This window comes from Mastomys coucha, unplaced genomic scaffold (genome assembly GCF_008632895.1).
Source record: "Mastomys coucha isolate ucsf_1 unplaced genomic scaffold, UCSF_Mcou_1 pScaffold14, whole genome shotgun sequence".
NCBI classification, from domain to species: Eukaryota; Metazoa; Chordata; class Mammalia; order Rodentia; family Muridae; genus Mastomys; species Mastomys coucha.
The window spans coordinates 137635444-137645664 of record NW_022196896.1 but is presented as its reverse complement, the minus strand read 5'-3'; the positions used below and the strand labels follow the sequence as shown (position 1 = coordinate 137645664).

The window sequence follows — 10221 nt, the reverse complement described above, 5'->3', positions numbered from 1 at the left end:
TGGCTGCAACATCTATTTATGTTTCTAATTTTACTTGCTCTCTGGTAGGGCTAATTAGGTTGGGGAATGTTAATTTATAGTGAATCTCATTCATTTATGTGAGTAAGGGCCAATTGTTATTTACACTGGGTAAAGACTTTCTAGTGAGGCTGTTTTGGGGTCACCCAAGCTTCTGACAATACTTGATTCATGCTCTCTAAGTAAGTCCTATCAATTGACTGGTTCTCCATCTAGTTTTTATGGATTCTAAAATATGTTGTAGGCATTCATGCCCTTCATCTTAGTTTTCTTTAATATTCATGTTTCTTTTAGTATAGTTCTGATTTATGAAAAGTGGCTGATTGTATTAAGAAAATTTGTGCTGGGCGGTGGTAGCGCACGCCTTTAATCCCGGCACTTGGGAGGCAGAGGCAGTGGATTTCTGAGTTTGAGGCCAGCCTGGTCTACAGAATCAGTGCCAGGACAGCCAGGACAACACAGAGAAACTGTGTCTCAAAAAACAAACAAACAAACAAAACAACAAAAAAAGAGAAAATTTGTGGTGTTTTCCTGAGCCACAAAATGAAAAAACCAAACCAAACCAAACCAAACCAAACCAAACCAAGCCAAACCAAAAGCAATAACAACAAAAACCAAAAACCCAGAGAAACATTGTTGATTGAGTTAGGATTCCTGGTTCTAACATTTCAGTTTGGGCTTCCACATTTTGTCCATTGAAATGGAAGATGAGGGAGGAGGGTCTTGTTTTGTAGCTTGTTTTTCTCTCTGTCTGTTGAGGTTGTTGTAGAGCCCACAGGGAGGCAGTGGGAGAGCTTCAAAATTCCTACCCGAAGAAGAGGATGAGATTTAACCATATGGGGACAGAGAAATGAGGTCTGAGTTGTAGAGTCTGATTTCTGGAAGGAGAAGCCAGGAAGCTGCTGCTTTCATTTTACCCTCAAGCATTCTCTGCTACTTGCTTTTTGTTTGCAGCAAACTGCTGAACATTTTGATTGTCTAGTCAAACACTAGAGATGAGCATATAGACTAAGTTTGGACTTGTTTTTCCATACATTTTTAAGGTGTATAGGCAAGGTTGGGAAATCTAGTCTCAAGGGAGAGAAAGTACAGTGTATTTCTGAGATGAATGAAGGGAGTGAAAAGGACACTGGGGTTCAGCTAGTCTCAATTCATCTTAATACCCTTTGGGAAACTATTAAAAAACCTCCTGGAGAGTCTTCTCTGTCTAGCTTGGGTTGGCTGGAACACTGGCATTTGGTAAAATTCTCCATGGAATTGTAACCTGTGGCAGACCTAAAAAGAGTCTATTTATAATATTGGAGTCTACCTTTAAAGACAGTTTTGATTTAAGATGTAATGTTTGATGCACAATTCTCTGATTACCTGTGTACAAGTAAGCACAAAGGAGAAAAAAAGAGTCTCAAATTACTATCCAAAGAGGAAACTCTCCATAAGTATTCTGGACACAGAGGAATTCTTTCTATAAATGTATTGCTTTTCTGATTGATGTCACCAAACAACTGATTTGAATTTTTTGAGGGGGCAGGTTTCAAGACAGGGTTTTAAAAAATTATTTATTTATTTATTTATTTATTTATTTATTTATTTAGTGTCCTGGCTGTCCAGGAACTTGCTCTGTAGACCAGGCTGGTCTTGAACTCATTGAGGTCTGCCTATCCCTGACTCCTCCTGTGGGGGAGCAAGTAATAACAACTTATGAGCAATGGCAACAAAGCTGTATGACAATGAAGAGTTCCATTATCATATGAGAATTATCTTGTGTTTTCCTTGAAAGCCAAACGAAGAAGATGAGACCAGTAAGTACCAGGTAGAGTGAAACTAACTTTGACTTTTTGCAATAATTATTGCTAATATTTATTTATGTTTGATATGTGTCCTTATTTACTCTATTTACTTAAATTCTCATTGTAAATCCATGAGATGATTTATAAATGAGGGGAAGACTGAGGTTTTGAGCAACATCTGCTAATATACCACATTGTTAGAGCTGAGACTATCATGGGACATTTTATTCTACTTGAGATTCTCACCACTGCATTCCAGTCAAACCCTCTGCCATATTCTATTAATTGCCTAAATATAAACAGACTTACTGTTCTCTACCTGGGCTTGGACAAGCAGGTGGAGCTCATGGTACTAGAATGCCAAGAACTGTCTGAATTGAAAGGTCATAGCTGTACAGGAATCAGATGCTGGCAGGTGAAGTTGAAAGCACCATCATGTTCAGAAGATTATAGAATCAGAAGATGTGGCTTCAATTTTCAGCTCCAGTGCCTCCTAGTGGCACATCTTAGTGACTTCAACTTAGTGACTTTAGAAGTTTCTTCTGCATCTCCTATGGACTTGACATAAAAATACCCACCTTTTATCATTATTATAGATATTAGAGATAACAGTCATAAAGTGCTTGCCATTTTATACATCACTATTATCACCACCCACCTATCTATATTAATTTGGCATAGTCCTCAGCAGGTATCAAGGGTAAGAATCAGAGGCCTGGTTGTAATAATTTTGGGTGTTAGCGATGGAAAAAGAAATTGACTTTTGATTTAGTTTTGACTAAACTGAGCCATATGTGAAATTGCACATATGTACACAGATAGATATGAATGTATTAGGTTGGAAAAACCAATAGAACAATCAGGCTCTTTAAAAAAAAGTATCCTTGTTTTACTAAGGGGAGAATATACTACTTGCCATTATCTATAGCTATAAGTCTTATCATTTGTCTGAGGGTTCATGCTTCAAAACTGTTATGTGAGTTAGAAACCTTGTTTGTAAGAACCCATTATTTGATCATGATAGGAAAAACAGCAAAAATCTCCTGTGTTTCTTAGTTGAGATTCTAGATACTTGACAAGTTGCTTAAAAATCTTGTCAAATGTTATGTGTTTCACTTATTTGAGAGGATACAAAGTACAGAATAGAATTGTGATCCCCAAAACCTGAGAAGAGTGTATGTGTCGGGAATGGAGTGAGAGCATGGTGACGGGTTGCAGGGATGCAGTTGAATAAGGATTCTTTTTTTTTTTTCTGTTGCTTTGAACTTTTTTATTGCATATTTTCTTTATTTACATTTCAAATGTTATCCCCTTTCCCACTTTCCCTTCTGCAAACACCCTATCCAATCTCACCTCCCACTGCTTCTATGAGGGTGCTCCCCCAAGCCACCTACCCACTCCCACTTCCAAGCCCTCAATTCCCCTACACTGGGGCATTTATAGAGCCTTCATAGAATGAAGGACCTCTCCTCCCATTGATGCTTGATAAGGCCATCCTCTGCTACATATGCATCTGGAGCCATGTGTGCTCCTTGGTTGATGGCTTAGTCCCTGGGAACTCTAGGAGGGATATAGAGGCAGATGCCCGCAGCCAATCATTAGAGTGAGCGTGGGGTTCTTAATAGAGGAGTGGGAGAAAGCACTGAAGGAGTAGAAGGGGTTTGCAACCCCATAGGAAGATGGATTCTTTTAAGTACTCTATTGTACAGAAAAACCATGGGCAACAATTGTGTATTTTAAAACTAGCCAGTAGAAAGCATTTTTATTGTTCCCAACCCCAAGACTTGATATTTATCAGGTTTGAGGTGACAGATCAGTTACTCTGATAAGATTAGTAAGCATTGAATACATGTATAAAAATGTCACAGTGTATCCCATAAATATGTGCAATTTCTATGTGCCCATTAAAAATAAAAATATATTAAAGACAGATAAGATAATATCTTCTGTACATAGATAGGGGCTAGCCTCTTAGTAGTTGAAAATAAGAGTTGCCCAATTATCTCAGGGAAAAGAGGCTACTTAAAGGATAATTACTATATTTTTATATCACTGTATTTTAGAATTTTAATGTGATTGTAAATAATTAGGTTAGTGAAAGTTAGATAATTTTTTTCATACTTTATTTGTACAAAATTCTGAACTTGCTAGTTATCCTTTGGCATAAGATGATATATTTCTTTTAAAGAAAAAAACTTTCTGTTGAATATTTACAATTCTAGAGAAAAAAATCATTCAAGAAGCTTTAAAGTAAAAGAAGTATTTTACTAGGTTTTCAAAATGAGACCAAAAGCTCAACTTGCCTGCTTTAGAAGTTATTAGTTAATGCTTACTTTCAAAGCTTCCTTGTGAAATAGAGAAAAATAGAAGGAAGTGTTAGGGTAGAGAGCAAGAATCAGAAAGTTGAATGAACAATGGAAGACAGAGATAAGAAAGAGGGTGTTTTCAAGAAAAAGAGACCAGGTGTAGAAGAAGTAAAAGAGACAGGTAGCTGGTGGGAACATGGTGGGGTGGATATGTGTGTGTCTGTGAGTGTACTTGTGTATGAGACTTAATTACTGTTGAATTCCACCATAAAGAACATTTCAGACATTGCTATTGTGCTCACAGCTGAGAAAACCAATGCTAAAGTCTCCAGACCTGTAATTTAGGGCCTTGCCACCCATGTTAACACTGATGAATTAATAAACCACTATAAAGATAAACAGAATATCATACCAAAAATTGCTTCCTGAGTGCAGATGCAGTGTGATAAACACCCCAATGCTCCTGTTGCCTGTCTTTACTCTCACTAAGGACTGCATGCCCTAGGGCTGTACGATAAAATAAAAACACTCCTAAGCTGCTTCATGTCAGGTGTTTGGTTAAAACAATAAGAAAGGTAATGAATATGTCTCATCACCTTTCCTCTCCTGTGTTATCTTGGTCTCACTAACTCCACCATCCAAAAGATGGAGCTAGGCCTTCTCTTCTGTTTAGCTTTTTGGGCTTGGTAGTGGGTTTGGGAGTGTATTGGTTTGAGTGAAAATGGCCTTTATCGGCTTACATATTTGCATATTTAGTGTCCAGTTGAAGAGCTGTTTTGAAAGAATTAGGAGGTAAGTCCTTGTTGGAGGGGATGTGTCAATGGGAATGTGCTTTGAGGTTTCAAAAGCCCGCACTGGGCCGTTCTCTCTCTCTCTCTCTCTCTCTCTCTCTCTCTCTCTCTCTCTCTCTCTCTCTCTCTCTCTCTCTCTCTCTCTCTCTCTCTCTCTGCTGTGGAAAGCTTGCTAAAATTGTAAGCAAGCCTCCGATTGAATGCTTTCTTTTATAAAGAGTTGCCTTGGTCATGGTGACTCTTCATACCAATAGTATAGCAGCTAAGATAGGCATGCAGTGTAACCAGAGGAAGGAAAAAAGCATAAGGATAGTCAGTCCTTTGGACAGCTGGCTTTACCTAAGAGCCTGATTAGTTCATTTTATTATAGAGTTGATTTTTTTTCTTCTACACTTAAATTAAGCATTGATATTTAAATGATACTTACCAGTGTTTATAATTAAGATCTTTAAAATTTTCCCTTAGGATATATGTGGAAGAGGAGGTGGAAAGATTATAAGAGCCAGAGGTGATGGATGAATTGAGAAAATAGTGTCTTCCAGACACAACAGGATGGATGGAGATATGAAATCATAGGTACTGTGGCAGCATGCCCAGGGCCTGCACAGATGCAAGCCGGATAGGGCCTGTATTAGACAGCATTTTCTAGAGCTGTGGTTCTCAACCTGCCTAATGCTGCAATCCTCTCTGGCCTCAAAAGGGCCATGTAGTCCTTTTCAATCTTACAGTTTCTCATGTTATGGTGATGCCCAACCATAAAATTATTTTGTCGTTACTTCATAACTGTAATTTTGCAATTGCTATGATTCATAATTTAAATATCTGATATGTGTCCCCTAAAGGGTTTATGACCCATAGGTTGAGAACTACTCACTGCTTTAGAAGAATAGAATTTATAGAATGAATATATCTATCTATCCCCCCACACATATAGGGGGAATTATTAGAATGGAAGAATGGATTACAGGCTGAGGTCCAGATATTTCAACAATGGCTATCTACCAATGGAAGGTCTAAATCCATTAGTTGTTCAGTCCATGAGGTTGGATGTCTCAGTCTTCAGTATATGCCAGAATCCAAAATAAGTTGATTTTAATTCTAGTGAAGGGAAGGATTTACTGGTGAGAATGACAGCAATTCTGCAAAGAACAAAAGCTTCCTTCTTCCAAGTCCTTTTTATAGGCTGACATCAGAAGGTGTGGCCCAGATTAAAAGTGGAATTCTCACCTCAAAAGATTCAGATTAAAAGTGAGTCTCACTTCAAATGACTTAATTAAAAAAAATCCCTCACAACTGTATCCAGATGCTTTGGTTTTAGCTAATTCCAGATGTAGTCAAGTTGGTAACTAAGAATAGCTGTCACAAGGGTCCAAGTGCTCTGAGGGTGAAGTGGACAAAGGCCTCCATCTCTAAACTAGAAGTTATCTGCAATTACTACTTACCAGTAGTAGATAAAATTAGTCTTCTTCAGTGGAATCTCTTTGGGTGTATTTACCTACACTTGTGGATAGTTGGCTAACACAAAACAAACTCAATGACATTTTTGTGTACTTTTTTGTTTCATTTTGCTTTGTTTTGACATTTTTTTTGTCTTATTGTTATTTTGATTTTACTTTTTTTCTTTTGGTTTTGCTCCTTGTGTTTTGTTTTTGAAAGAGAAAGAACACAAAGTTATAAAGTTATGTGTGTAGGGAAGCTATCTGGGAGAAGTTGGAGGAGAGGAAACATGACCAAAATACATTGCATAAAAAATATTTTTCTGGCACTGTTCCCTTTCAAGGAGCTCAGAATAGTCTTTCCCAGTGACCAGGTTGCCAGCTTGTGCTGAGTTTAAGCCAAAGATGGTGAATTGCAGCCGCCAAGTGGCCTGCTTGGCCTAGGTCCACTGAGGCATGGCCAAAGAGATGCCAGACAAGGTAGAGCTAAGTAAAGAAGTGAAATGTCTCATTGCTGAAGCAAAAGGAAAATTACAAGAAGGTGGGGGTGAGAAAGAGGAGGCAAGCAGTCCTTCAGAAGATGGCATGCAGAGTGCCTGGAGGATGGGGATCCACAAGATGACCATACGCTAGATGATGATGAGCTGGCTGAGTATGATTTAGATAATTATGATGAAGAGGACAACCCAGATGCTGAGACTATTGGTGAATCTCTGTTGGATTTCACGATCTATGGCAGTAATTATCAGGATCCATATGTCATCCTGAAAGACATGGAATAATATGAGCATGAAGATTTCTAGATTAAGCCAATTGACAACCTCATGGTTTGTGGCTGTGCTGAACAAGAGCAGTGCAATTTAGAGGTACACGTTTACAATCAAGGAGTCTTTTTATGTCCATCATGACATACTCCTGTCTGCATATCCTCTGAGTGTGGAATAGCTGGATTTTGATCCTAGCCCAGATGTGTCTACTAGAAATTACATTGGGAAGATGACTCCTGTGGGAAACATGACTCCTGCCTGTCACTAAGGTGTGGGACTTGGATATTGTGGACTCTATAGAGCCAGTCTTCACGATGGGAAGCAAGTTTTCTAAAAAGAGGAAGAAAGGGAAGAAGAGTTCCACAGCAGAAGGATATATTGATGCTGTCCTTGACCTTTTCTGGAATAAGACAGTCAGAATTGTGCTAGCAAGTACATTAGCAGGTAGCACTGTAATTCTCTGGGATCTGTCTGTGGGAAAGTCAGCAACCAGGCTTACTGAACATACAGACAAGGTTCAGACTCTGCAGTTTCATCCATTTGAAGCACAGACTCTGATTTCTGGGTCCTATGATAAATTGGTGGCTCTGTATGACTGTAGAGATCCCAGCAAGAATCACTGCCTATGGCGGTTCAGTGGGCAGATCAAGAGAATGACCTGGAGCCACTTCTCACCATGTCATTTCTTGTTTTTGTATATAATCTGGAGGCACGTTCAGATAAGCCAATTTTTACACTTAAAGCACACAACGATGAAATCTCTGGCCTTGATCTGAGCAGTCAGATCCAAGGCTGCCTTGTAACTGCTTCAGCAGACAAATTTGTGAAGATCTGGGACATCTTAGGAGATAGGTCAAGTCTCATTCATTCTAGAGACATGAAAATGGGAGTTCTCTTTTGTTCTTCATGCTGTCCTGATTTGCCATTTGTTTATGCCTTTGGAGGACAGAAAGAAGGGCTTCAGGTTTGGGACATAGGCACTGTCTCTTCAGTAAACGAAGCATTTGGAAGACGGGAGAGACTGGTTATTGGCAGCATGAAAGGTTTATCAGTGGCTCCTGTGGGAGCAGGAGCCCACAGACACCAATGGAGTCCTGACAAAGATCACAGCCTAAAAATGTTCGTGTGTACCTACAACCATAGATGGAAACAAAATTCAGTTCCTGTTGCCATTCCTCTCTGCAGCTTTAGTGGCAGTCCACAACCTTTAGAATGTTTTCAACTGGAGAGTACTTGCATTTCTTGAAAATAAAAGGTTTTTAAAAATGAAAAAAATAAGAAAAATATTTTGCTAAAAAGGTTATTTTGAAAAAATTCTTTTTTTTCTCTTAAGGAATGAGTTTGTTTCTTTATATTAAGGTAGCTTTTAGGTATCTTTCTTTTCTGTCTTATAAGGTCCCACTCTTGCACAGGCTTTTAACAAGTGACATCACACCCAGATTGTTTCTTTCCAATTCCTATGCCTGATGCATGACCAAGGAGAAGGACAGGAGTGGGACCTAGAAAGAGTGACCGGTAATTTGGTATGTCTAGGAAGAGGTGATATTGGGACTGGGCTTTACAGTTTGAGATATGTGGTTAACAAGAATAGAGTGTGAGGATAGGGAATTGTGGGGTTGAGGACTAGTGTGAGAGCTGGGGATATGTATTAGTTAGTCTTATGCTTGCCTAGATTACATGAATCTCTGGGCTTGATCCTAACACCTGCATACCTGTAATCCCAGTGCTTGGGAGGTAGAGGCAGAAGGATCAGAAGTTCTAGGTCATTCTCAGCTACCTGGCCCTTTTGAGGCCAGAAAGGCTAAAAAAGATGCTTTCAAAAAAATTGAAGCAAAACAAGCAAAACAATAAAAAAGTGAAAATAAACTGTAGGCATAATTTTTTCTCAACCTACTTTAATAAGGGTTCAATTTCCCTTCTAGCCCACCACCCACCAGAGGTAGTGGAAAGGAAAGGTTATTAGGATAAGGGGGAAGTGGATTTGTTTAGAAATAGTTGTTTGTGGGAGATTCCAATATTCATTGTTCTCAGTCCAATCTACTAGCAAACATCAAACATGAATTAGCAGCTGCAGACCAGTCCACTCAGCAGATACCACACAAGAATCAGCAACTGCAGTTCAATCCAGAAGAAATGCAAGGCTTGTCAATCTGTCTGAGTCTGAGGAAGTGGCAAGAAGCCACAGGAATCTCATGAGAATTTCTTTGGTGAGTTTCTCTCTATGATGTTACCACAAGCGAAGTTCAACAGTGCAATGTAAGGCAAACCAATAGATGCATGCTGTCAGCGAAGAATAGCTAGGTGGAGCAAAGTGAACCATGCTCATGCTCCCACGGTCTATGAGTTCATAGTTATATTCTTTCTAAACTCATCCTTTCATCTGTCTGCTATAGAAAAACATATTTTCACCTGTGACTGCTTCAGGAAAACATTCTTTCAAGTCTTTGTTGGGTAGTGGTGGCATATATCTTTAATCCTAGTGCTTAGGAGGCAGAGATGGGATTTCTGAGCTCAAGGCCAGCCTGGTCTACAGAGTGAGTTCCAGGAGAGCCAGGGCTACACAGAGAAATCTTGTCTCCAAAAACAAAAAACAAAAACAAAAACAAAAGTCTCTGCTTTAGCAAAACATCTTTTCACCTGTGTGCCCAGCAAAACATCATTTGCCATAACTGATTTTCCAAGGAAATCAGAAGTTTCTACTGCAACAAACAAGGAAAAGAAAATATGGAGGCATAAAAGTATATATCCTAAGGAAAATTCATGCTTAAAAGACTAAAATATATTTTGAAAATTTATGTGTAGCCTGAAATTTTTATACTAAAATACTTTGTTAAAATAATGCTTTTAAAGTGAGTTTCCCAATTTTAGTTTTGACTCCTATATCACTGGCAAATGAAATTGAGTTTAAGGACATTAATTGTTTCAGTTTAAAAATAAGTGTGAATGACGATATCACTTTGTGAATTAATACCTCAGAGAATAAATAAGGAGTGGTGGGTGATGACACAAAGTAATTTTTACTGAGGAGAATTATGGCTAATATAAGATATTTGATTTTAGCTATTTTTAATTCTAAAAAAAGTTCAAGACTAAGAAATTAATTTCAGATCCTCATG

At 38.5% G+C, this 10221-nt stretch overlaps 1 pseudogene; it reads left to right on the top strand.

The window, feature by feature from the left end:
• The first annotated feature begins 6743 nt into the window (after positions 1-6743).
• LOC116089508 lies at positions 6744-8269 on the top strand (annotated as a pseudogene).
• Positions 8270-10221: the final 1952 nt, after the last annotated feature.